The sequence below is a fragment of the Henckelia pumila genome, chromosome 4, assembly GCF_033568475.1.
Source record: "Henckelia pumila isolate YLH828 chromosome 4, ASM3356847v2, whole genome shotgun sequence".
Lineage (NCBI taxonomy): Eukaryota > Viridiplantae > Streptophyta > Magnoliopsida > Lamiales > Gesneriaceae > Henckelia > Henckelia pumila.
In genome coordinates, this window is record NC_133123.1 from 113,063,491 (window position 1) to 113,087,586 (window position 24,096).

Genomic DNA, 24,096 nt, shown 5'->3' on the forward strand with positions numbered 1-24,096 from the left:
TCCCAGTGCGCCTTACGGGAAAAACGCCCCGAAAGACCATCTCCGTGCTATAATTTGAGCGTCTCCCTCTCTTAGACCGAGATACTTGCTGTAGGTATCGAGAGGAGCTTCGCGTGAGCAGGCTGAAGCTCCCGTAACTCTTAGTCGATCGAAAGTTATGTCTGTTTGAAACTGCAGCTCCTGTTCCTCCGATCCGCAATTCGAAAGACAAAACAATAAAGAATTCATTCACTGTTGGGTGCGATCATACCAGCACTAATGCACCGGATCCCATCAGAACTCCGAAGTAAAGCGTGCTTGGGCGAGAGCAGTACTAGGATTGGTGACCCCCTGGAAGTCCTCGTGTTGCAACCCTTTTTTCATTAATTTCTTTTTCTTATTACTCGTACTTCTTGTTGTTTCGATTCCTCGCCGTCCTATTTCCGACTCTTTCAGTCCAATCCGCGGATAGAAAAGATGCAATAGACTGAATCATACGATGTGAACGTGCGATCTGGGTGACGCGGGCCGCTTCGGTGGGTCCCAGCGTGACATATGGGAAAAATGCCCCGAAAGAGCATCTCCATTTTGGAATTTGAGCGTCTTCGTCTCTTTAACCAAGATACGCAGTGTAGGTATCAAGTGGAGCTTCGCGTGAGTAGGCTGAAGCTCCAGTAACTCTCAGCCGATCGAAAGTTATGTCCGTTTGAAACTGCAGCTCCTGTTCCTCCGATCCGCAATTCGAGAGACAAAAAAATAAAGAATTCATTCACTGTTGGGTGCTATCATACCAGCACTAATGCACCGGATCCCATCAAGACTCCGAAGTTATGCGTGCTTGGGCAAGAGCAATATTAGAATGGGTGACCCCCCTGGAAGTCTTCGTGTTGCACCCCTTTTTTTATTAGTTTATTTTTTTCTTACTTGTACATCTTGTTCTTCCGATTCCCTTCCATCCTATTTTTGACTCTTTCAGTCCAATCCGCAGATAGAAAAGATGCAATAAACTGAATCACACGACGTGAACGTGCAATTTGGGTGACGCGGGCCACTTCGGTGGGTCCCAGCACGCCCTACGGGAAAATTCCCCCAAAGACCATCTCCGGGTTTGAATTTTAGCTTCTCCGTCTCTTAGACCGAGATACGCGCTATGGATATCGAGAAGAGCTTCACGTGAGCAGGCTGAAGCTCCCGTAACTCTCAGCAGATCGAAAGTTATGTCCGTTTGAAACTGCAGCTCCTGTTCCTCCGATCCGCAATTCGAGAGACAAAACAATAAAGAATTCATTCATTGTTGGGTACGATCATACCATAACTAATGCACCGGATCCCATCAGAACTTCGAAGTTAAGCGTGCTTGGGCGAGAGCTATACTAGGATGGGTGACCCCCTGGGAAGTACTCGCTCTTCTTGTTTTTTCGATTCCTCGCCGTCCGATTTTCAACTCTTTCAGTCCAATCCGCTGATAGAAAATATGCAATTAGACTTAAACACACGACGTGAACGTGCGATCTGGGTGACGCGGGCCGCTTCGGTGGGTCCCAATGCGCCATATGGGAAAAACGTCCCGACAGACCATCTCCGGGTTGTAATTTGATCGTCTCCGTCTCTTAGACCGAGATACTTGCTGTAGGTATCGAGAGGAGCTTCGCGTGAGCAGGCTGAAGCTCCCGTAACTCTTAGCCGATCGAAATTCCTCGTGTTCCTCCGATCCGCAATTCGAGAGACAAAGCAATAAAGAATTCATTTACTGTTGGGTGCGATCATACCAACACTAATGCACTAGATTCCTTCAGAACTCCGTAGGTAAGCGGGCTTGTGCTAGAGCAGTACTAGAATGGGTGACCCCCAGGAAATTCCTCGTGTTGCACCACTTTTGTCATTAATTTCTTTTTTTCTTGCTCGTACTTCTTGTTCTTTCGATTCCTCTCCGTCTTATTTCCGACTCTTTCAGTCCAATCCACGGATAGAAAAGAGGCAATAGACTGAATGATACAATGTGAACGTGCGATCTAGGTGACGCGCGCCGCTTTGTTGGGTCCCAGCGCGACATACGGGAAAAATTCCCCAAAAGAAAATCTCCCTTTTGGAATTTGAGCGTCTCTGTCTCTTTCACAGAGATACGCACTATAGGTATCGAGTGGAGCTTTGCGCGAGCAGGCTGAAGCTCCAATAACTCTCAGCCGATCCGCAATTTGAGAGACAAAACAATAAAGAATTCATTCACTGTTGGGTGCGATCATACCAGCACTAATGCACCGGATCCCATCAGAACTTCGAAGTTAAGCGTGCTTTGGCAAGAGAAGTACTAGGGTAGGTGACCCCCTGGGAAGTCCTCGTGTTACACCCCTTTTTCATTAATTTCTTTTTTTCTTACTCGTACTTCTTGTTCTTTCGATTCCTCGTCATCCTATTTCCGACACTTTGAGTCCAATCTGCGAAAAAATGCAATAGACTGAAACACACGACGTGAACGTGCGATCTGGGTGATGCGGGCCGTTTCAGTGGGTCCCAACATGCCCTACGGGAAAAACGCCCCAAAAGACCATCTTCGAGTTGGAATTTGAGCATCTCCATCTCTTGGACAAACATGCGCGCTCTAGGTATCGAGAGGAGCTTCCCATGAGCAGGCTGAAGCTTTCGTAACTCTCAGCCGATCGAAATTTATGTCCGTTTGAAACTACAGCTCATGTTCCTCCAATCCGCAATTCGAGAAACAAAACAATAAAGAATTCATTCATTGTTGGACGCGATCATACCAGCACTAATTCAACGGATTCCATCAGAACTCGAGAGCTAAGCGTGCTTGGGCGAGAGCAGTACTAGGATGGGTGACCCCCTGGGAAGTTCTCGTGTTGCACCCCATTTTCATTAATTTCTTTTTTCTTACTCGTACTTCTTGTTCTTTCGATTCCTCGTCGTCCTATTTCCGACTCTTTGAGTCCAATCCATGAATATAAAAGATGCAATAGACTGAGACACAAGACATGAACGTGCGATATGGGTGACGCGGTACGCTTCGATGGGTCCTAGCGCGCCTTACGGGAAAAATGCCCGAAAGACCATCTTCGGGTTGGAATTTGAGCGTCACCATCTCTTAGACCGAGATGCGCGTTGTAGGTATCAAGATAGGATTCGCGTGAGCTGGCTGAAGCTCCCGTAACTCTTAGCCGATCGAAAGTTATGTCCGTTTGAAATTGCAGCTCCTGTACCTCCAATCCGCAATTCGAGAGACAAAACAATAAAGAATTCATTCATTATTGGTGCGATCATACCAGCACTAATGCATCCGATCCCATCAGAACTCCGAAGTTAAGTGCGCCTGGGCGAGAACAGTAATAGGATGGGTGACCCCCTGGGAAGTCCTCGTGTTGCACCCCTTTTTTCATTAATTTCTTTTTTTCTTACTCGTACTTCTTGTTTTTCCGATTCCTCGCCGTCCTATTTCCGACTCTTTCAGTCCAATCCGTGGATAGAAAAGATGCAATTGACTGAATCATACGTTGTGAACGTGCGATCTGGGTAACGCGGGCCGCTTCGATGGGTCCCAGCATGCCCTACGGGAAAAACGTCACGAAATACCATCTTTGGGTGAGCGTCTCCGTCTCTTAGACCGAGATACTTGCTGTAGGTATCGAGAGGAGCTTCGCGTGAGCAGGCTAAAGCTCCCGTAACTCTTAGCCGATCGAATGTTATGTCCGTTTGAAACTGCAGCTCCTGTTCCTCCGATCCGCAATTCGAGAGACAAAAGAATAAAGAATTCATTCACTGTTGGGTGCGATCATACCAGCACTAATGCACCGGATCCCATCAGAACTTCGAAGTTAAGCGCGCCAGGGCGAGAGCAGTACTAGGATGGGTGACCCCTAAGAAGTCCTCGTGTTGCACCCCTTTTTTCATTAATTTCTTTTTTTCTTACTCGTACTTCTTGTTCTTTCGATTCCTCGCCGTCCTATTTCTGACTCTTTCAGTATAATTCGCGGATAGAAAAGATGCAATAGACTGAATCATACGATGTAAATGTGCGATCTGGGTGACGCGGGCCACTTTGGTGGGTCCCAGCGCGACATACGAGAAAAATGCTCCGAAAGACCATCTCCGTTTTGGAATTTGAGTGTCTCCGTCTCTTTAACCGAGATACGCACTATAGATATCGAGTGGAGCTTCGCGTGACCAGGCTGAAACTCCAGTAACTCTCAGCCGATTGAAAGTTATGTCCGTTTGAAATTGCAGCTTCTGTTCCTCCGATCCGTAATTCGAGAGACAAAAAAATAAAGAATTTATTCACTGTTGGGTGCGATCATACCATCACTAATGCACCGGATCCCATTAGAACTCCGAAGTTATGCGTGCTTGGGCAAGAGCATTACTAGGATGGGTGACCCCCGGGGAAGTCCTCGTGTTGCACCCCTTTTTTTATTAGTTTTTTTTTTCTTACTTGTACATCTTGTTCTTCCGATTCCTCTCCGTCCTATTTCCGACTTTTTTAGTCCAATCCGCGGATAGAAAAGATGCAATAGACTTAATCACATGACGTGAACGTGCGATCTGGGTGATGCAGGCCGCTTCGGTGGATCCCAGCGCGCCCTACGGGAAAAACGCCCTGAAAGACAATCTCCGGGTTGTAATTTGAGTGTCTCCGTCTCTTAGACCGTGATACTTGCTGTAGGTATCGAGAGGAGCTTTGTGTGAGCAGGCTGAAGCTCCCGTAAATCTTAGACAATCGAAAGTTATGTCCGTTTGAAATTGCAGCTCCTGTTCCTCCGATCCGCAATTCGAGAGACAAAACAATAAAGAATTCATTCACTGTTGGGTGCGATCATACCAGCACTAATGCACCGGATCCCATCAGAACTCTGAATTTAAGCGTGTTTGAGCGAGTGCAGTACTAGGATGGGTGACCCCCTGGGAAGTCCTCGTGTTGGACCCCTTTTACATTAAATTTTTTTTCTTACTCGTACTTCTTGTTTTTAGGATTCCTCACCGTTCTATTTTTGACTCTTTCAGTCCAATCCGCGGATAGAAAAGTTGCAATAGACTTAATCACACGACGTGAACGTGCGATCTGGGTGACTCGGGCCGCTTCGGTGGGTCCCAGCGCGCCCTACGGGAAAAATGCCCCGAAAGACCATCTCCGGGTTGTAATTTGAGCGTCTCCGTCTCTTAGACCGAGATACTTGCTGTAGGTATGGTAGCGCTTATCGTGTATGACCAAATTACCCGACTCACTCAGATAAATAAAAACATGAAGTAGTATGAGTAGGGATCGTTCCCACGAGGAAAGGTAAAATTCCGTGTTCTTTAAAAATACGAAAATAGTAAAAAGGGGGGTTTTTGGTTTGAAATTTATCCACTAAAATTTAAAAACAATTATGAATGCAATTCTATCAATTACCAAGCACAATTAAATCACAACGGAAAATTCAATAAGAGACAAGCCTTGGTTTTGGTCAACTACACCCTTGATTTCATTCGTTCGATCATCGATTATCTAAAAATATTTAATCCTGTTGAATATTCATCATTGGAAATGAAATTCTTGTTTCACCTTAATTGTAGTTAACTAGACACAAGCGTTCTAAGATAACCCTTACCAATGAATTAACCTAATACAAGCGATTAGATTTAAACCCACGATAGCATGCAAACTAGTAAAACTGATAAATCTAGACAACCCATACACAAGCGGATGAATTTAGCCTAGTCAGTTATTATCCCTACAATTCCTAATCTCACAAGCGGACGATTATTAATTGCAGTTGCTTCGCAAATCAGATAATTCAAACAATTACGGATTCAAACTCCAATTTAGCAGTAGATTTTATATAAAAATTATCAGGTGATCAAGCTAATAATCAAATATACAATCATGAAATAAATCAGAATAATTATTGATACTCAACAATAATCAAGCTCTGTAAAACATAAATCTCACGAATAAATTAATCAAGGCCTTCGTCTTCCTTAACCAAGTATTAAGAACTAGCCAACACAAGTCATGAAGAACAAAATAAAAATAATAATAATAGGCGAAATTCTAGAATTCTCAGAAAAAACCTAGTCTTTGCAAGAGATAAATCTTCAACTCCCACTGAAAGTCTTCGTTTTTTTCTCCTAAACTTCATAAAAGACTTATATCTTGGCAACAAATCGTCCAAAGATAAGCCTAGGAATTAAAACAAGAGTTTCCAAAACATAAAACTTTTCCAAAAATAAGTCTGCGCACGACGGCGCCGGTGCTCAATGGAATGGCGCGCGCGCGCAGCTTCTTCGCATCTTGCATTCATCAGAGTGGCGCGGGCACGCCAAATTCCTGTGCGGGCACGCCAAATTCCTACGCGGGCGCTCCACTCCCATGCATAAATTCCTTGTTTGCTATAGACCATCGCGCGGACGCTCGGTCTTATGGCGCGGGCGCGCCTGATTTATGCTTCTCACAATATTCAGAGCGGCGCGGGCGCGCCTTCGCTTCGTATTTTATTTCTTATCTTCATCTTTCAAGTCTTGATCTTTGATTTTTCTTCCATTCTTTCTAGCTTAAATCCATCAAATCAAATCCAAGGCTCTTCCTGCCTTCATCCAACAAAAACAACATAACATCACATAATACCTACCAATCAAACACAAGATTCAAGCTAAATACTAAGCAATATAAGAGCATAAAATTCACTTATCAAGGTATCGAGAGGAGCTTCGTGTGAGCAGGCTGAAGCTCCCGTAACTCTTAGCCGATCGAAAGTTATGTCCGTTTAAAACTGCAGCTCCTGTTCCTCCGATCCGCAATTCAAGAGACAAAATAATAAAGAATTCATTCACTTTTGGGTGCAATCATACCAGCACTAATGCATCGGATCCTATCAGAACTTCGAAGTTAAGCGTGCTTGGGCGAGAGCAGTACTTGAATGGGTGACCCTCCTGGGAAGTCCTCGTGTTGCACCCCTTTTTCCATTAATTTCTTTTTTTCTTACTCGTACTTCTTGTTCTTTCGATTCCTCGCCGTCCTATTTCCAACTCTTGCAGTCCAATTCGCGGATAGAAAAGATGCAATAAACTGAATCACACGACGTGAACGTGCGATCTGGGTGACGCGGGCCACTTCGGTGGGTCCCAGCACGCCCTACGGGAAAAATGCCCCCAAAGACCATCTCCAGTTTGAATTTGAGCTTCTTCGTCTCTTAGACCGAGATACGCGCTGTGGGTATCGAGAAGAGCTTCACGTGAGCAGGCTGAAGCTTCCGTAACTCTCAGCAGATCGAAAGTTATGTCCGTTTGAAACTGCAGCTCCTGTTCCTCCGATCCTCAATTCAATAGACAAAAAAATAAAGAATTCATTCACTGTTGGGTGCGATCATAGCAACACTAATGCACCGGATCCCATCAGAACTCCGAAGTTATGCGTGCTTGGGTAAGAGCAGTACTAGGATGGGTGACCCCCTGGGAAGTCCTCGTGTTGCACCCTTTTTTTTATTAGTTTCTTTTTTTCTTACTCGTACATCATGTTCTTCCGATTCCTCTCCGTCCTATTTTCGACCCTTTCAGTCCAATCCGCGGATAGAAAAGATGCAATAGACTGAATCACATGACATGAGCGTGCGATCTGGGTGACGCGGGCCACTTCGGTGGGTCCCAGCGCACCCTATGGGAAAAATGCTCCCAAAGACCATCTCCGGGTTTGAATTTGCGCTCCATCTCTTAGACCGAGATACGCGCTGTGGGTATCGAGAAGAGCTTCACGTGAGCAGGCTGAAGCTCCCGTAACTCTCAGCAGATCGAAAGTTATGTTCGTTTGAAACTGCAGCTCCTGTTCCTTCGATCCGCAATTCGAGAGACAAAACAATAAAGAATTCATTCACTGTTGGGTGCGATCATACCAACACTAATGCACCGGATCCCATCAGAACTCTGAAGTTAAGCGTGCTCGGGCGAGAGCAGTACTAGGATGTGTGACCCCCTGGGAAGTCCTCATGTTGCACCCCTTTTTCATTAATTTTTTTTTTCTTACTCGTACTTCTTGCTTTTCCGATTCCTCGTCGTCCAATTTCCGACTTTTTCATTCCAATCCGCGGATAGAAAAGATGCAATTAGACTTAATCACAGGACGTGAACGTGCAATCTGGGTGACGCGGGCCGCTTCGATGGGTCCCAGCGGGCCCTATGGGAAAAAAGCCCCAAAAGACCATCTCCAGGTTGCAATTTGAGCGTCTCCTTTTCTTAGACAGAGATACTTGCTATAGGTATCGAGAGGAGCTTCGCGTGAGCAGGCTGAAGCTCCCGTAACTCTTAGCCGATCGAAAGTTATGTCCGTTTGAACTGCAGCTCATGTTCCTCCGATCCGCAATTCGAGAGAAAAAGCAATAAAGAATTCATTCATTGTAGGGTGCGATCATACCAGCACTAATGCACCGGATTCCATCAGAATTCCGAAGATAAGCGTGCTTGGGCTCGAGCAGTACTAGGATGGGTGACCCCCTGGGAAGTCCTCGTGTTGCACTCCTTTTTTCATTAATTTCTTTTTTTTCTTACTCGTACTTCTTGTTCTTTCGATTCCTCGCCGTCCTATTTCCGACTCTTTCAGTCAAATCCGCGGATAGACAAGATGCAATAGACTGAATCATTCGATGTAAACATGCGATCTGGGTGACGCGGGCCGCTTTGGTGGGTTCCAGTGTGACATACGGGAAAAATGCCCCAAAAGAGCATCTCCGTTTTTGAATTTGAGCGTCTCCATCTCTTTAACCGAGATACGCACTATAGGTATCGAGTGGAGCTTCGCGTGAGCATGCTGAAGCTCCAGTAACTCTCAGCCGATCGAAAGTTATGTCCGTTTGAAACTGCAGCTCCTGTTCCTCCGATCCGCAATTCGAGAGACAAAAAATAAAGAATTCATTCACTGTTGGGTGCAATCATACCAGCACTAATGCACCGGATCCCATCAGAACTCCGAATTTATGCGTGCTTGGGCAATCATACCAGCACTAATGCACCGGATCCCAAGCACGCATAACTCCTCGTGTTGCACCCCTTTTTTTATTAGTTTCTTTTTTTCTTACTCGTACATCTTGTTCTTCCGATTCCTCTCCATCCTTTCCGACTCTTTCAGTCCAATCTGCAGATAGAAAAGATGCAATAGACTGAATCACACGACGTGAACGTGCGATCTGGGTGACGCAGGCCACTTCGGTGGGTCCCAGCGCGCCCTATGGGAAAAATGCCTCCAAAGACAATCTCCGGGTTTGAATTTGAGCTTCTCTATCTCTTAGACCGAGATACGCACTGTAGGTATCAAGAAGAGATTCGCGTGAGCAGGCTGAAGCTCTCGTTACTCTCAGCAGATCGAAAGTTATGTCCGTTTGAAACTACAGCTCCTGTTCCTCCGATCTGCAATTCGAGATACAAAACAATAAAGAATTCATTTACTGTTGGGTGCGATCATACCAGTACTAATGCACCAGATCCCATTAGAACTCTGAAGTTAAGCGAGCTTGGGCGATAGCAGTACTAGGATGGGTGACCCCCTAAGAAGTCCTCGGGTTGCACCCCTTTTTCATTAATTTCTTTTTTTCTTACTCGTACTTCTTGTTTTTACGATTCCTTGCCGTCCTATTTCCGACTCTTTCAGTCCAATCTGCGAATAGAAAAGATGCAAAAGACTTAATCACACGACGTGAACGTGCGATCTGGGTCCCAGCGCGACATATGGGAAAAACTCCCCGAAATACCATCTTTGTTTTGGAATTTGAGCGTCTCCATCTCTTTAATCGAGATACGCACTATAGGTATTGAGTGGAGCTTCGCGTGAGCAGGCTGAAGCTCCAGTAACTCTCAGCCGATTGAAAGTTATGTCCGTTTGAAACTACAGCTCCTGTTCCTACGATCCGCAATTCGAGAGACAAAAAAATAAAGAATTCATTTCTTTGTTGGGTGCGATCACACCAGCACTAATGCACCGGATCCCATTAGAACTCCGAAGTTATGCGTGATTGGGCAAGAGTAGTACTAGGATGGGTGACCCCTTGGGAAGTGCTCGTGTTGCACCTTTTTTTTTATTAGTTTCTTTTTTTCTTACTCGTACATCTTGTTCTTCCGATTTCTCTCTGTCCTATTTCCGACTCTTTCAGTCCAATCCGCGGATAGAAAAGATGCAATAAACTGAATCACATGACGTGAACGTGCGATCTGGGTGACGCGGGCCACTTCAATGGGTCCCAGCGTGCCCTATGGGAAAAATGCCCCCAAAGACCATCTCCGGGTTTGAATTTGAGCATCTCCATCTCTTAGACCGAGATACGCGCTGTAGGTATCGAGAAGAGCTTCGCGTGAGCAGGCTGAAACTCCTGTAACTCTAAGAAGATCGAAAGTTATGTCCGTTTGAAACTGCAGTTCCTGTTCCTCCGATCCGCAATTCGAGAGACAAAACAATAAAGAATTTATTCACTATTGGGTGTGATCATACCAGCACTAATGCACCGGATCCCATCAGAACTCCGAAGTTAAGCGTGCTTGGGCGAGAGCAGTACTAGGATGGGTGAACACCTGGGGAGTCCTTGTGTTGCACCCCTTTTTTCATTAATTTCTTTTTTTCTTACTCGTACTTCTTGTTCTTTCGATTCCTCGCCGTCCTATTTCCGACTCTTTCATGCCAATCCGCGGATAGAAAAGATGCAATAGACTGAATCATACGATGTGAACGTGCGATCTAGGTGACGCGGACCACTTCGGTGGGTCCCAGCGCAACATACGGGAAAAATGCCCCGAAAGACCATCTTCATTTTGAAATTTAAGCGTCTCCATCTCTTTTACCGAGATACACAGTATAGGTATCGAGTGGAGCTTCGCGTGAGCAGGCTGAAGCTCCACTAACTCTCAGCCGATTGAAAGTTATGTCCGTTTGAAACTGCAGCTCGTGTTCCTCCGATTCGCAATTCGAGAGACAAAAAAATAAAGAATTCATTCACTGTTGGGTGCGATCATACCAACACTAATGCACCGGATCCCATTAGAACTCCGAAGTTATGCGTGCTTGGGCAAGAGCAGTACTAGGATGGGTGACCCCCTGGGAAGTCCTCGTGTTGCACCCATTTTTTTATTAGTTTCTTTTTTTCTTACTCGTACATCCTGTTCTTCCGATTCCTCTCCATCCTATTTCCGACTCTTTCTGTCCAATCTCTGGATAGAAAATATGCAATAGACTGAATCACACGAAGTGAACGTGCGATCTGGGTGACGCGGGCTACTTCGATGGGTCTCAGCGCGCCCTACAAGAAAAATGAACCCAAAGACCATATCCGGGTTTGAATTTGAGCTTCTCTGTCTCTTAGACCGAGATACGCGCTGTAGGTATCGAGAAGAGCTTCGCGTGAGCAGGCTGAAGCTCCCGTAACTCTCAGCAGATCGAAAGTTTTGTCCGTTTGAAACTGCAGCTCCTGTTCCTTTGATCCGCAATTCGAGAGACAAAACAATAAAGAATTCATTCACTATTGGGTGCGATCATACCAGCAGTAATGCACCGGATCCCATCAGAACTCCGAAGTTAAGCGTGCTTGGGCGAGAGCAGTACTAGGATGGGTGACCCCCTGAAAGTCCTTGTGCTGTACCCCTTTTTCATTAATTTTTTTTTTCTTACTCGTACTTCTTGTTTTTTCGATTCCTCGCCGTCCTATTTCCGACACTTTCAGTCCAATCCGTGGATATAAAGATACAATAGACTTAATCACACGACGTGAACGTGGGATCTGGGTGATGCGGGCCACTTCGGTGGGTCCCAGCACGCCCTACGGGAAAAACGCCCCGAAAGATCATCTCCGGGTTGTAATTTGAGCGTCTCCGTCTCTTAGACCGAGATACTTGCTATAGGTATCAAGAGGAACTTCGCGTGAGAAGGCTGAAACTCCCGTAACTCTTAGCCGATCGAAAGTTATGTCCGTTTGAAACTGAAGCTCCTGTTCCTCTGATCCTCAATTCGAGAGACAAAACAATAAAGAATTCATTCACTGTTGGGTGAAATTATACCAGCACTAATGCACCGGATCCCATCAAAACTCCAAAGTTAAGCATGCTTGGGCGAGAGCAGTACTAGGATGTGTGACCCCCTAGGAAGTCCTCGTGTTGCACCCCTTTTTTCATTAATTTATTTTTTTCTTACTCGTACTTCTTGTTCTTTCGATTCCTCTCCGTCCTATTTCCAACTCTTTCAGTCCAATCCGCGGATAGAAAAGATGCAATAGACTGAATCATACGATGTGAACGTTCGATTTGGGGGACGCGGGCTGCTTTGGTGGGTCCCAGCGCGACATACGGGAAAAATGCCCCGAAAGACCATCTTCGTTTTGGAATTTGAGCGTCTCCGTCTCTTTAATCGATATACGCACTATAGGTATCGAGTGGAGCTTTGGTGAGCAGGCTGAAGCTCCAGTAACTCTCAGCCGATCGAAAGTTATGTCCGTTTGAAACTGCAGCTCCTATTCCTCTGATCCGCAATTCGAGAGATAAAAAAATAAAGAATTCATTCACGGTTGGGTGCGATCATACCAGCACTAATGAATCGGATCCCATCAGAACTCCAGAGCTAAGCGTGCTTGGGCGAGAGCAGTACTAGGATGGGTGACACCCTGGGAAGTCCTCGTGTTGCACCCCATTTTCAATAATTTCTTTTTTCTTACTCGTACCTCTTGTTCTTTCGATTCCTCGTCATCCTATTTCCGACTCTTTGAGTCCAATCCACGGATATAAAAGATGCAATAGACTGAGACACAAGACGTGAAAGTGAAATATGGGTGATGCGGGCCGCTTCGATGGGTCCTAGCGCGCCCTACGGGAAAAAAGCCCGAAAGACCATCTCCGGGTTGGAATTTGAGCGTCACCATCTCTTAGACCGAGATGTGCGCTGTAGGTATCGAGAGAGGCTTCGCATGAGCAGGCTGAAGCTCGTGCAACTCTCAGCCGATAGAAAGTTATGTTCGTTTAAAAGTACAGCGCCTGTTCCTCCGATCCGCAATTCGAGAGACAAAACAATAAAGAATTTATTCACTATTGGGTGTGATCATACCAGCACTAATGCACCGGATCCCATCAGAACTCCGAAGTTAAGCGTGCTTGGGCGAGAGCAGTACTAGGATGGGTGACCCCTGGGAAGTTTCTCGTGTTACACCTTTTTTTCATTAATTTCTTTTTTTCTTACTCGTACTTCTTGTTCTTTCGATTCCTTGTCGTCCTATTTTTGACTCTTTCAGTCCAATCCGCGGATATAAAAGATGCAATAGACTAAATCACACTACGTGAAAGTACGATCTGGGTGACGCGGGCCGCTTCGGTGGTTCCCATCGCGCCCTACAGGAAAAATGCCCCGAAAGACCATCTTCAGGTTTGAATTTGTGCGTCTCTATCTCTTAGACCGAGATGCGCGTTGTAGGTATCGAGAGGAGCTTCGCGTGAGCAGGCTGAAACTCCCGTAATTCTCAGCTGAGAGAAAGTTATGTCCATTTGAAACTGCAGCTCCTTTTCCTCCGATCAGCAATGCAAGAGACAAAAAAATAAAGAATTCATTCACTGTTGGGTGCGATCAAACCAGCAATAATAAACCAGATCCCATCGGAACTCTGAAGTTAAGCGTGCTTGTGCAAGAGCAGTACTAGGATGGGTGGACCCCTTGGGAAGTCCTTGTGTTGCACCCCTATTTCATTATTTTTTTTTCTTACTCGTACTTTTTGTTCTTCCGATTCCTCGCCGTCCTATTTCCGACTCTTTCAGTCCAATCCACGGATATAAAAGATGCAATAGACTAAATCACATGATGTGAACGTGCAAACTGGGTGACGCGGGCCACTTCGGTGAATCCCAGTGCGCCCAACGGGAAAAAATCCCCGAAAGACCATCTTCGGGTTGGAATATGAGGGTCTATGTCTCTTGGACCAAAGTGCGCGTAGTAGGTATCGAGAGGAGCTTCAAGTGAGCAAGCTGAAGCTCCCGTAACTCTCAGTCGATCAAAATTTATGTTCGTTTGAAACTGCAGCTCCTGTTCCTCCGATCCGCAATTCGAGAAACAAAACAATAAAGAATTCATTCACTATTGGTGCGATCTAGGTGACGCTGGCCGCTTCGGTGGGTCCCAGCACGACATACGGGAAAAATGCCCCAAAAGAACATCTCCGTTTTGGAATTTGAGCGTCTCCGTTTCTTTAACCGAGATACGTACTATAGGTATCGAGTGGAGCTTCGCGTGAGCAGGCTGAAGCTCCAGTAACTCTCAGCCGATCGAATGTTATGTCCATTTGAAACTGCAGCTCCTGTTCCTCTGATCCGCAATTCGAGAGACAAAAAAATAAAGAATTCATTCACTGTTGGGTGCGATAATACCAGCACTAATACACCGGATCCCATCAGAACTCCGAAGTTATGCGTGCTTGGGCAGCAGCAGTACTAGGATGGGTGACCCCATGGGAAGTCCTCTTGTTGCATCCCTTTTTTTATTAGTTTCTTTTTTTCTTACTCGTACATCTTGTTCTTCCGATTCCTCTCCGTCCTATTTCCGACTCTTTCAGTCCAATCCGCGGATAGGAAAGATGCAATAAACTTAATCACATGACATGAACATGCGATCTGGGTGACGCGGGCCACTTCGGTGGGTCCCAGCACGCCCTACGGGTAAAATGCACCCAAATACCATCTCCGGGTTTTAATTTGAGCTTCTCCATCTCTTAGACCGATATGCGCACTGTAGGTATCAAAAAGAGCTTCGCGTGAGCAGGCTGAAGTTCCCGTAACTCTCAGCAGATCGAAAGTTATGTCCGTTTGAAACTGCAGCTCCTGTTCCTCAGATCCGCAATTCGAGAGACAAAACAATAAAGAATTCATTCACTGTTGGGTGCGATCATACCAGCACTAATGCACCGGATCCCATTTGAACTCCTAACTTAAGTGTGCTTGGGCGAGAGCAGTACTAGGATGGGTGACCCCCTGGGAAGTCCTCGTGTTGCACCCTTTTTTCATTAATTTCTTTTTTTTTATTAGTACTTCTTGTTTTTCCGATTCCTCGCCGTCCTATTTCTGACTCTTTCAGTCAAATCCGCGGATAGAAAAGATGCAATAGACTTAATCACACGATGTGAACTTGTGATCTGGGTGACGCGGGCCGCTTTGGTGGGTCCCAGCGTGCCTTACGGGAAAAACTCCCCGGAAGACCATCTACGGGTTGTAATTTTAGTGTCTCCGTCTCTTAGACCTAGATACTTGCTGTAGGTATCAAGAGGAGCTTAGCGTGAGCAGGCTGAAGCTCCCGTAACTCTTAGCCGATCGAAAGTTATGTCCGTTTGAAATTGCAGCTCCTGTTCCTCCGATCCGCAATTCGAGAGACAAAACAATAAAGAGTTCATTCATCGTTGGGTATGATCATACCATCACTAATGCACCGGATCCCATCAGAACTCCGAAATTAAGCGTGCCTGGGCGAGAGCAGTACTAGGATGGGTGACCCCCTTGGAAGTCCTCGTGTTGCACCCCATTTTTCATTAATTTCTTTTTTTGTTACTCGTACTTCTTGTTCTTTCGATTCCTCGCCGTCCTATTTACAAATCTTTCAGTCTAATCCAGGGGATAGAAAAGATGCAATAGACTGAATCATACAATGAGAACGTGCGATCTGGGTGACGCGGGCCACTTCGGTGGATCCCAGCGCGACATACGTAAAAAATGCCCCGAAAGACCATCTCCGTTTTCGAATTTGAGCGTCTTCGTCTCTTTAACCGAGATACGCACTATAGGTATCGAGTGGAGCTTCACGTGAGCAAGCTGAAGTTCCAGTAACTCTCAGCCGATCGAAAGTTATGTCCGTTTGAAACTGCAGCTCATGTTCCTCCGATCCGCAATTCGAGAGAAAAAAAAATAAAGAATTCATTCACTGTTGGGTGTGATCATACCAGCACTAATGCACCGGATCCCATCAGAACTCCGAAGTTATGCGTGCTTGGGCAAGAGCAGTTCTAGGATGGGTGACCCCCTGGAAAGTCCTCATGTTGCATCCCTTTTTTCATTAATTTCTTTTTTTTTTACTCGTACTTCTTGTTTTTCCGATTCCTCGCCGTCCTATTTTCGACTCTTTTAGTCCAATCCGTTTCGGTGGGTCCCAGCACGCCATACGAGAAAAACGCCCCGAAGGTCCATCTCCGGGTTGTAATTTGAGCGTCTCCATATCTTAGACAGAGATACTTGTTGTAGGTATCGAGAGGAGCTTCGCGTGAGCAAGCTGAAGCTCCCGTAACTCTTAGCTGATCGAAAGTTATGTTCGTTTGAAACTGCAGCTCCTGTTTCTCCGATCCGCAATTCGAGAGAAAAATAATAAAGAATTCATTCACTGTTGGGTGCGATCATACCAGCACTAATGCACCGGATCCCATCAGAACTCCGAAGTTATGCGTGCTTGGGCAAAAGCAGTACTAGGATGGGTGACCCCTTGGGAAGTCCTTGTGTTGCAACCCTTTTTTTATTAGTTTATTTTTTTCTTACTCGTACACCTTGTTCTTCCGATTCCTCTCCGTCCTATTTCCGACCCTTTCAGTCCAATCCGCGGATAGAAAAGATGCAATAGACTAAATCACAGGACGTGAACGTGCGATCTGGGTGACGCGGGCCACTTCGGTGGGTCCCAGCGTGCCTTACGGGAAAAGGCCCCCCAATCTTCGGGTTTGAATTTGAGCTTCTCCATCTCTTAGAACGAGATACGCGCTGTAGGTATCGAGAAGAGCTTCGCGTGAGCAAGCTGAAGCTCCCGTAACTCTCAGCAGATCGAAAGTTATGTCCGTTTGAAACTGCAGCTCCTGTTCCTCCGATCCGCAATTCGAGAGACAAAACAATAAATAATTCATTCACTGTTGGGTGCGATCATACCAGCACTAATGCACCGGATTCTTTTAGAACTCCGAAGTTAAGCGTGCTTGGGCGAGAGCAGTACTAGGATGGGTGACCCCTTGGGAAGTCCTCGTGTTGCAACTCTTTTTTTATTAATTTATTTTTTTCTTACTCGTACTTCTTGTTTTTTCGATTCCTCGCCGTCCTGTTTCCGACTCTTTCAGTCCAATCCGCGGATAGAAAAGATGCAATAGACTGAATCATACGATGTGAAAGTGCAATCTGGGTGACGCGGGCCGCTTCAGTGGGTCCCAGCGCGTCATACGGGAAAAATACCCCGAAAGACCATCTCCGTTTTGGAATTTGAGCATCTCCATCTCTTTAACCGATATACGCACTATAGGTATCGAGTGGAGTTTCGCGTGAGCAGGCTGAAGCTACAGTAACTCTCAGCCGATCGAAAGTTATGTTCGTTTGAAACTGCAGCTCCTGTTCCTCTGATCCGCAATTCGAGAGACAAAAAAATAAAGAATTCATTCACTGTTGGTGAAGGGGATCGGTTAACTCGTGCCCGGAAACGCAGCGGAAATATAAAATTTTTAATAAAATAAATCCGAGCATTTGTGTAGTATTCAAAAACTCAAACAACCATAGGGTGTTTAGAATTTTACCTATCAATCTCAAAGATTGATTTATGGCTCCAACCAAGTTGATAAACAACTAGGCTCTTGAAAATGGTAGACTCAATCTACAAGCTTCCAAGATCACTCCTTGCTCAAAATGGATTCAACTCTTCGAGCCTCCGAATTAGGTCCACGACTAGACGATCAAAATCCACTCTAAATATGCACTAGAATATTTAGAGGATTTTTCATTGAGATTTTTCTTTTCTTCTTCCACAAAAATTGAAAGAAAATTTGGAAGAAAATAATTGGAGTGTTCGGCCACTTCAAGTAAATTATTGGAATGGAATGAATTGTGTGTGTGTATATATTATTCCAAATAATATATTAAAGGAGAGGGATTAATGAGTACAATTAAGCCATGCATGGAAAATTGCAAGGCATGCATGGAAAATTGCAAACCATCTTACAACCCTTCAAATTCCATACACACACATATATATATCATATATATATATATATATATATATATATATATAATATATATATATAAACGCATATATATATAAATATATATATATATATATATATATATATACACGCCTATATATATATATACATATATAAATATATATATTTAAATGTAATTTGAACTTATTTTTAATTAATTATTAAACCTTAACCCATTTAAGTTTAATCAATTAATTAAATTTAACTTGAACCCATTCAAGTCCACTAGTATCAATAATTATACAACACTATATTAATTTGAGCTCTACTAGACTCAATAGTGTTTAATTAATTCAACACTTGAATTAATTTAATTATTTGTACATTAAAATGTCTACTAGTGTTAAATTAATTCAACACTTGAATTAATTAACTAAGTTCAAAATAATAGTTTAGAAAATCACCATTTTCATAAACTAATTATTTTAAGTCAACTTTTAATCTTGGAACACATTCACAAATTAAAAGTTACTTATTCCATTCATTCTCCAATTTAGAAGTCAAACTTCTAATTTATTTTACTTATAAACTCCTTTATAAGTTGTTCAACACATTGAACTTATTTTAATCTCAACGGGATCTAGAAAGCTAGTACTTGTGTGACCCTCAATGGTTCACTGATACAACTAGTAGTGGGTTCACATCTCCATGTGATTCGGGATCAACAAGTCCCTTATTTGAGCATACCCTATATAACTCCATTCTTATTAATCAACACATTGATAATAAGAACGTCAAAAAACTCAAGTCTGATAGTACCCAACCAGTCATGTAAACATCTAGCAGCATTGCTTACATGACTCCCTAGGTATCAAATGATAGTGCCTGCAAGAACCAATCAATTATGGTTAGCGTACAGTACGGTCCCTTCAACTCATATATCCCGACCGATTCGACAACCATTGGTTTATCGAGAGTTGTCATTGAATCGATACCTATGTGTCATGCCGTAGTTGCATCGAAAGTGTAATTCAAGAAACTCCTTTCTTAATTACCACTTACTCTGATCAGAGATTTCAAGCTACGTATGCATGATAAAACATAGGATATCCATACCCGTAGGTAAGCGGTGAATCCCCGACTACAATGCATTGACTCCTATATGTTTCGTCACAACACCCAAAATTGCCACCTGATGACCCCAGATGAGTCGGTAAACAAGTCAAAGTGAAGCACTAGCATATAGAGTCTCCATGTTGTCCCGGGTTATAGGACTAAAGGTGTACAACCATAAACTAGGACTTCTCCACTCGATAAGTGAGAACCACTTGGAAAATCCTTTAGGGAGGGTTGTTCAGTGAACTCTACAAGGAGCACCTATTTGCATGCTTGGACATCTCCATGTCCCCTACCAATGAAACATGGTACTCACATCGCAAATACTAGTCTCAAGCTCGAGCGGCCTTTATCCTTCTTTATGGCGGCTGAATCGACTAGGAACAGTTTAGAATATACAGTATTTCAAATATGAGTTTCATGATAGTCATCACATGACCATCTCATATTCTTAAAACAAAGATTGTCATACAAGAGTTCTCTCAAGGACCATCGGCCAACACATTGGCACGACGGGCACCTACTTTAACAATCTCCCACTTGCACTAGAGCCAACTACCCATATTCTTCAAACCCATTGATTCGCGATGCTTTTCGAACAATGGTCCTGGTAAAGGCTTAGTTAGTGGATCAGCAACATTATCTGCGGAGGCGACTCTGTCTAACAAGACATCTCCTCATTCCACAATTTCCCGGATGATGTGATATTTTCTCAGTACATGTTTGGATTTCTGATGAGACCTTGGTTCTTTTGCCTGAGCAACTGCACCAGTGTTGTCGCAGTACACCGGGACTGGATCAACTCCATTAGGAATAACGCCCAACTCTTGGACGAAATTCCTAATCCAAACAGCTTCCTTTGTAGCATCGGATGCAGCAATATATTCTGCCTCAGTGGTTGAATCCGCAGTGCTATTTTGCTTGGAACTCTTCCAACAAACAGCAGCACCATTGAGCATGAATATAAAACCGGAAGTTGACTTCGAATCATCAACATCGCTTTGGAAGCTAGAGTCGGTATAGCCTTCCAATTTTAGTTCTCCACCCCCATAAACCAAGAACATATTCTTAGTCTTTCTCAAATACTTGAGAATGTCTTTCACAGTTTTCCAGTGTGGAAGACCAGGGTTCGATTGATATCTACTTGTAACACTAAGTGCAAAGGCCACGTCAGGACGTGTAGATATCATCGCATACATGATACTACCAATTGCAGATGCATATGGAATGCGTGTCATCGTCTCTATCTCTGCATCATTTTTGGGAGACATGGACTTGGATAGAGACACGCCATGACACATTGGTAGATGTCCTCTCTTAGACTCATCCATCGAGAACCTCTTCACGATGGTATCAATGTATGTGAACTGGGTGAGACCAAGCAATCTTTTCGATCTATCCCGATAGATTTGTATTCCCAATACAAAAGATGCTTCACCCAAGTCCTTCATCGAGAACTTACTCGATAACCATACTTTAGTTGATTGCAACATTCTTACATCATTCCCAATGAGTAGAATGTCATCAACATAAAGTATCAGGAATGTCACAGCACTCCCACTGACCTTCTTATACACACATGGTTCCTCAGGATTCTTAGTAAACCCAAACTCTTTGATTGTACCATCAAATCTGAGGTTCCAGCTCCTAGATGCCTGTTTGAGACCATAGATAGATCTCTGAAGTTCACATCCATCTGCCATATTTCATAGTCATACCATGCGGCAATGACAAGCAATATCCTTATGGACTTGAACATTGCGACTGGAGAAAAAGTTTCTTCAAAGTCAACTCCTTGCCTTTGAGTATAACCTTTTGCCACCAATCGAGCCTTGAAGGTCAGAACCTTCCCATCCGTCCCAAGCTTCCTCTTGTAAATCCATTTACACCCTATAGGAACAATTCCTTCAGGTGGATCCACAAGATTCCACACTTGGTTCGAATACATGGAATTCATCTCAGATTCCATAACTTCAAGCCACTTGGATGAATCGGCATCAGACAATGCTTCCTTGAAGGTCCTTGGATCACATCCATGGTCAGGCTCATCTTGGCCCTCTTCAAGAAGCAGACCATACCTCATAGGTGGTCTTGAGATCCTCTCGGATCTTCTAGGAGCTAGTGTCTCCTCTCTTGGCTGTTCGGGTGTGGGTTCCACAATCGTGGGTATTTCTCAAACTTCTTCGAGTTCTATCATCTCCCATTTTCTATCCAATAGAAATTCCTTCTCCAAGAAGGTTGCATTCCTAGAAACAAACACCTTTGTTTCTTTGGGATGATAGAAATAATATCCAACCGAATTCCTTGGATATCCCACGAAGTAGCATAAAATGGATTGAGCATCCAATTTATCTCCCACTATCTGCTTCACATAAGCAGGGCATCCCCATATTCTTAGATAAGAATACTTTGGAGATTTTCCCATCCATATCTCATATGGTGTCTTATCATCTGCCTTTGAATGGACATTGTTCAACAACAGTGCCGCTGTCTCAAGTGCATATCCCCAAAAGGATGGCGGCAACTCCGTGAACCCCATCATAGACCGAACCATGTCCATCAAAGTTCGATTACGACGTTTTGAAACACCATTCAACTGAGGTGTACCAGGAGGAGTCCATTGTGAGAGAATCCCATTCTCCCTAAGATACTTTTGGAATTCAGTACTCAAGTACTCACCACCTCGATCCGATCGAAGTGCCTTGATGCTTTGTCCCAATTGTTTTTCTACTTCATTTCTGAATTCTTTGAACTTTTCAAAAGCTTCAGATTTGTATTTCATCAAATACACATACCCATACCTAGAGAAGTCATCGGTAAAGGTAATGAAGTAAGAATGTCCGTGCTTAGTGGTGATGCTAAGTGGACCACACACATCTGTATGGATCAAATCCAACAGTCCCTTGGCTCGCTCCACATGGCCCTTAAAGGGAATTTTGGTCATCTTTCCTTTTAGACAGGGTTCACAAGTAGTAAGAGAATTAATATCAGACATATCAAACGTCATGCCTTCTCCCACTAGCTTGTTCATCCTTTTAAAAGATATATGACCTAATCGAGAATGCCATAAGTGTGCTGGATTTAGAGTATCTTGTTTTCTTTTGGATGTTGTTGATATCTCTTGGACATTATACATAGGAATATCTTTTAATTTTAAATTATAGAGATCATTTTCCAATTGTCCTGTACCAATTAAACATTCATTCTTGTAAATATTGCAAACACCTTTGCCAAATAAACAAGAATATCCATCTTTATCAAGCATAGAAATGGAAACAATGTTTTTCACCAAATCTGGTACAAACAAAACATCTCTCAAACATAATTTAAAATCATTGTCCAACAATAAGTAAACATCTCCAATAGCTTTGGCTGCAACTCTTGCCCCATTGCCCATCCTCAAGAAGGTCTCACCATCTCTGAGTCTCCTACTTCTTGCCATCACCTGCAAATCATTACAGAGATGTGAGCCACAGCCGGTATCCAATACCCAAGAAGAAGAGTTAAGTGAAATGTTTACTTCAATGTAGAACATACCTTTTCCAGAACCATTCTGGTCAAGATATTCCTTGCAATTACGCTTCCAATGTCCAGGTTTCTTACAGTGATGACAGACGTCATTAGTCTTGTTAGCCTTAACTGGTGTGGCTACCACAACGGGACTCGGAGCTTGCCTCTTCAAGGGCACGTTCTTTTTGGGAGCTTGGAAGGAACGCTTCTTTCCTTTCCCATGTGGTCTATTCTTTGAACCAGATGAAGATCCCACATAAAGAACCGGCTTCTCTTTCTTGATTGTAGATTCAAACGTAACAAGCATGTTAACCAACTCCTCAAGGGTTGGATCTAACCTGTTCATGTTGAAATTCACCACAAAAAGGATCAAATGAGCTAGGCAGTGACAAGAGCAACACGTCTGTGGTCAACTCAGTTGGTAGCACAAGATCCATGCTAACGAGTTTCTCCACGAGCCCAATCAACTTCAGGCCATGCTCATGGACCGAAGCCCCATCTCGCATGCGCAAAGTGATTAGCTCCTTGACAATCGCATGTCGAAGTGGGCGTGTTTGTTCACCAAAGAGTTCTTTGAGATGCAAATGAATGTCAGCAGCATGCTTTGCACTCTCAAAACGTCGCTGAAGCTCATCATTCATAGAAGCCTGCATATAACACTTGGCTTTCAAGTCATGGTCACACCAATCCTTGTAAGTCTGTAGCTCCTCAGGGCTACAATCAGTCGGAGCCGTATCAGGGGGCGACTCATCAAGTGTGTATGCAATCTTTTCCGAGTTCAAGACGATTTTCAGATTTCTTAGCCAATCAAGGTAATTTGGACCGGTCAGTAAATGTTTGTCGAGTATTGCAGACAACGGATTGCGAATTGATGACATTGTCAAAACTTGTACTGAAAAATAATAACAGATAAATGTCAATTACTATTTTAAAATATTTAATAAGATATAAAGTATGGACTTTAACTTTATAAATATTTACTCCCACTGTTTTGACATTTTTACTACCCTCTAGTAAAAACGGGAAACTCCTTTTCTCAGTAGGTACATAAGGTCCAATTAGCCAATTACGATCCCGAATAATATCAGCCAATCATAATTTCTAAAAGGTAGTTTCCAATTGCATCTCCATGCAACCCTTACGTAAACTTTTGTCTCACGCTTGATTAGGACCCAATAATATGACGTCGTTCATCTTTACGTGTCAAGCCTTACCCATCGATATCGAACCTTAATGGACGGTCGCCATGAGTTCCCCCAATAATATGAGCCGAAGTCATGGGAGTTCCACGTAGTTCACATCATCATGTCAATGGATGTCACAGCTTTCCGGCATCCAAGCCCCCCCAATAATATGAGCCGAGCATTGAATACGGGTAGCGTTCGTCATGCATCCATTGTCGATGGAAGACATGGAAATTATAAACAAATTTATAATTCCCCTTTTCGGGCTTGATATAAATTTTGAATCTAATTCAAAATGAGGGTTTTTAATTTTTGAAAAGGTTTCATCATTAATTTTAAAGATCGCCATGTTTGATCGTATGTTTGCCGGATTCCTGCAACTTTGTTATTATAAA

General features: G+C 43.8%; 23 non-coding genes and 6 pseudogenes across 23 annotated transcripts; all 29 read left to right on the forward strand.

Annotated features, from left to right (window-relative positions):
- Positions 1 to 236: 236 nt before the first annotated feature.
- LOC140868505 (5S ribosomal RNA) lies at positions 237 to 354 on the forward strand. The gene has a single exon (XR_012145919.1). It is a non-coding gene; the product is annotated as a 5S ribosomal RNA (ribosomal RNA).
- Positions 355 to 756: 402 nt separating this feature from the next.
- Positions 757 to 875, forward strand: LOC140869704 (5S ribosomal RNA; annotated as a pseudogene).
- Positions 876 to 1,275: 400 nt separating this feature from the next.
- On the forward strand, positions 1,276 to 1,396 carry LOC140869783 (5S ribosomal RNA; annotated as a pseudogene).
- A 338-nt stretch (positions 1,397 to 1,734) lies between these two features.
- Positions 1,735 to 1,853, forward strand: LOC140869808 (5S ribosomal RNA; annotated as a pseudogene).
- Positions 1,854 to 2,210: 357 nt separating this feature from the next.
- On the forward strand, positions 2,211 to 2,329 carry LOC140868822 (5S ribosomal RNA). Its single transcript, XR_012146223.1, has one exon. It is a non-coding gene; the product is annotated as a 5S ribosomal RNA (ribosomal RNA).
- Positions 2,330 to 2,724: 395 nt separating this feature from the next.
- LOC140869408 (5S ribosomal RNA) lies at positions 2,725 to 2,843 on the forward strand (annotated as a pseudogene).
- A 397-nt stretch (positions 2,844 to 3,240) lies between these two features.
- LOC140869150 (5S ribosomal RNA) lies at positions 3,241 to 3,359 on the forward strand. The gene has a single exon (XR_012146539.1). It is a non-coding gene; the product is annotated as a 5S ribosomal RNA (ribosomal RNA).
- Positions 3,360 to 3,752: 393 nt separating this feature from the next.
- On the forward strand, positions 3,753 to 3,870 carry LOC140868381 (5S ribosomal RNA). The gene has a single exon (XR_012145801.1). It is a non-coding gene; the product is annotated as a 5S ribosomal RNA (ribosomal RNA).
- A 401-nt stretch (positions 3,871 to 4,271) lies between these two features.
- On the forward strand, positions 4,272 to 4,390 carry LOC140869012 (5S ribosomal RNA). The gene has a single exon (XR_012146406.1). It is a non-coding gene; the product is annotated as a 5S ribosomal RNA (ribosomal RNA).
- A 400-nt stretch (positions 4,391 to 4,790) lies between these two features.
- On the forward strand, positions 4,791 to 4,909 carry LOC140869153 (5S ribosomal RNA). Its single transcript, XR_012146542.1, has one exon. It is a non-coding gene; the product is annotated as a 5S ribosomal RNA (ribosomal RNA).
- A 1,890-nt stretch (positions 4,910 to 6,799) lies between these two features.
- On the forward strand, positions 6,800 to 6,919 carry LOC140868588 (5S ribosomal RNA). The gene has a single exon (XR_012145998.1). It is a non-coding gene; the product is annotated as a 5S ribosomal RNA (ribosomal RNA).
- A 400-nt stretch (positions 6,920 to 7,319) lies between these two features.
- LOC140869006 (5S ribosomal RNA) lies at positions 7,320 to 7,438 on the forward strand. The gene has a single exon (XR_012146400.1). It is a non-coding gene; the product is annotated as a 5S ribosomal RNA (ribosomal RNA).
- Positions 7,439 to 7,836: 398 nt separating this feature from the next.
- LOC140868734 (5S ribosomal RNA) lies at positions 7,837 to 7,955 on the forward strand. Its single transcript, XR_012146137.1, has one exon. It is a non-coding gene; the product is annotated as a 5S ribosomal RNA (ribosomal RNA).
- A 399-nt stretch (positions 7,956 to 8,354) lies between these two features.
- On the forward strand, positions 8,355 to 8,473 carry LOC140868265 (5S ribosomal RNA). The gene has a single exon (XR_012145690.1). It is a non-coding gene; the product is annotated as a 5S ribosomal RNA (ribosomal RNA).
- Positions 8,474 to 9,400: 927 nt separating this feature from the next.
- On the forward strand, positions 9,401 to 9,519 carry LOC140868784 (5S ribosomal RNA). The gene has a single exon (XR_012146185.1). It is a non-coding gene; the product is annotated as a 5S ribosomal RNA (ribosomal RNA).
- A 379-nt stretch (positions 9,520 to 9,898) lies between these two features.
- On the forward strand, positions 9,899 to 10,017 carry LOC140868926 (5S ribosomal RNA). The gene has a single exon (XR_012146323.1). It is a non-coding gene; the product is annotated as a 5S ribosomal RNA (ribosomal RNA).
- A 401-nt stretch (positions 10,018 to 10,418) lies between these two features.
- Positions 10,419 to 10,537, forward strand: LOC140867982 (5S ribosomal RNA). The gene has a single exon (XR_012145419.1). It is a non-coding gene; the product is annotated as a 5S ribosomal RNA (ribosomal RNA).
- A 401-nt stretch (positions 10,538 to 10,938) lies between these two features.
- On the forward strand, positions 10,939 to 11,057 carry LOC140868266 (5S ribosomal RNA). The gene has a single exon (XR_012145691.1). It is a non-coding gene; the product is annotated as a 5S ribosomal RNA (ribosomal RNA).
- Positions 11,058 to 11,458: 401 nt separating this feature from the next.
- Positions 11,459 to 11,576, forward strand: LOC140868758 (5S ribosomal RNA). The gene has a single exon (XR_012146159.1). It is a non-coding gene; the product is annotated as a 5S ribosomal RNA (ribosomal RNA).
- A 398-nt stretch (positions 11,577 to 11,974) lies between these two features.
- Positions 11,975 to 12,093, forward strand: LOC140869424 (5S ribosomal RNA; annotated as a pseudogene).
- A 400-nt stretch (positions 12,094 to 12,493) lies between these two features.
- Positions 12,494 to 12,612, forward strand: LOC140868890 (5S ribosomal RNA). The gene has a single exon (XR_012146289.1). It is a non-coding gene; the product is annotated as a 5S ribosomal RNA (ribosomal RNA).
- A 398-nt stretch (positions 12,613 to 13,010) lies between these two features.
- Positions 13,011 to 13,129, forward strand: LOC140867849 (5S ribosomal RNA). Its single transcript, XR_012145290.1, has one exon. It is a non-coding gene; the product is annotated as a 5S ribosomal RNA (ribosomal RNA).
- Positions 13,130 to 13,529: 400 nt separating this feature from the next.
- Positions 13,530 to 13,649, forward strand: LOC140869514 (5S ribosomal RNA; annotated as a pseudogene).
- A 668-nt stretch (positions 13,650 to 14,317) lies between these two features.
- LOC140869268 (5S ribosomal RNA) lies at positions 14,318 to 14,436 on the forward strand. Its single transcript, XR_012146650.1, has one exon. It is a non-coding gene; the product is annotated as a 5S ribosomal RNA (ribosomal RNA).
- A 401-nt stretch (positions 14,437 to 14,837) lies between these two features.
- On the forward strand, positions 14,838 to 14,956 carry LOC140868005 (5S ribosomal RNA). The gene has a single exon (XR_012145443.1). It is a non-coding gene; the product is annotated as a 5S ribosomal RNA (ribosomal RNA).
- A 399-nt stretch (positions 14,957 to 15,355) lies between these two features.
- Positions 15,356 to 15,474, forward strand: LOC140868833 (5S ribosomal RNA). Its single transcript, XR_012146234.1, has one exon. It is a non-coding gene; the product is annotated as a 5S ribosomal RNA (ribosomal RNA).
- Positions 15,475 to 15,876: 402 nt separating this feature from the next.
- On the forward strand, positions 15,877 to 15,995 carry LOC140869229 (5S ribosomal RNA). Its single transcript, XR_012146614.1, has one exon. It is a non-coding gene; the product is annotated as a 5S ribosomal RNA (ribosomal RNA).
- A 334-nt stretch (positions 15,996 to 16,329) lies between these two features.
- LOC140868016 (5S ribosomal RNA) lies at positions 16,330 to 16,448 on the forward strand. Its single transcript, XR_012145453.1, has one exon. It is a non-coding gene; the product is annotated as a 5S ribosomal RNA (ribosomal RNA).
- Positions 16,449 to 16,843: 395 nt separating this feature from the next.
- Positions 16,844 to 16,962, forward strand: LOC140868380 (5S ribosomal RNA). The gene has a single exon (XR_012145800.1). It is a non-coding gene; the product is annotated as a 5S ribosomal RNA (ribosomal RNA).
- Positions 16,963 to 24,096: the final 7,134 nt, after the last annotated feature.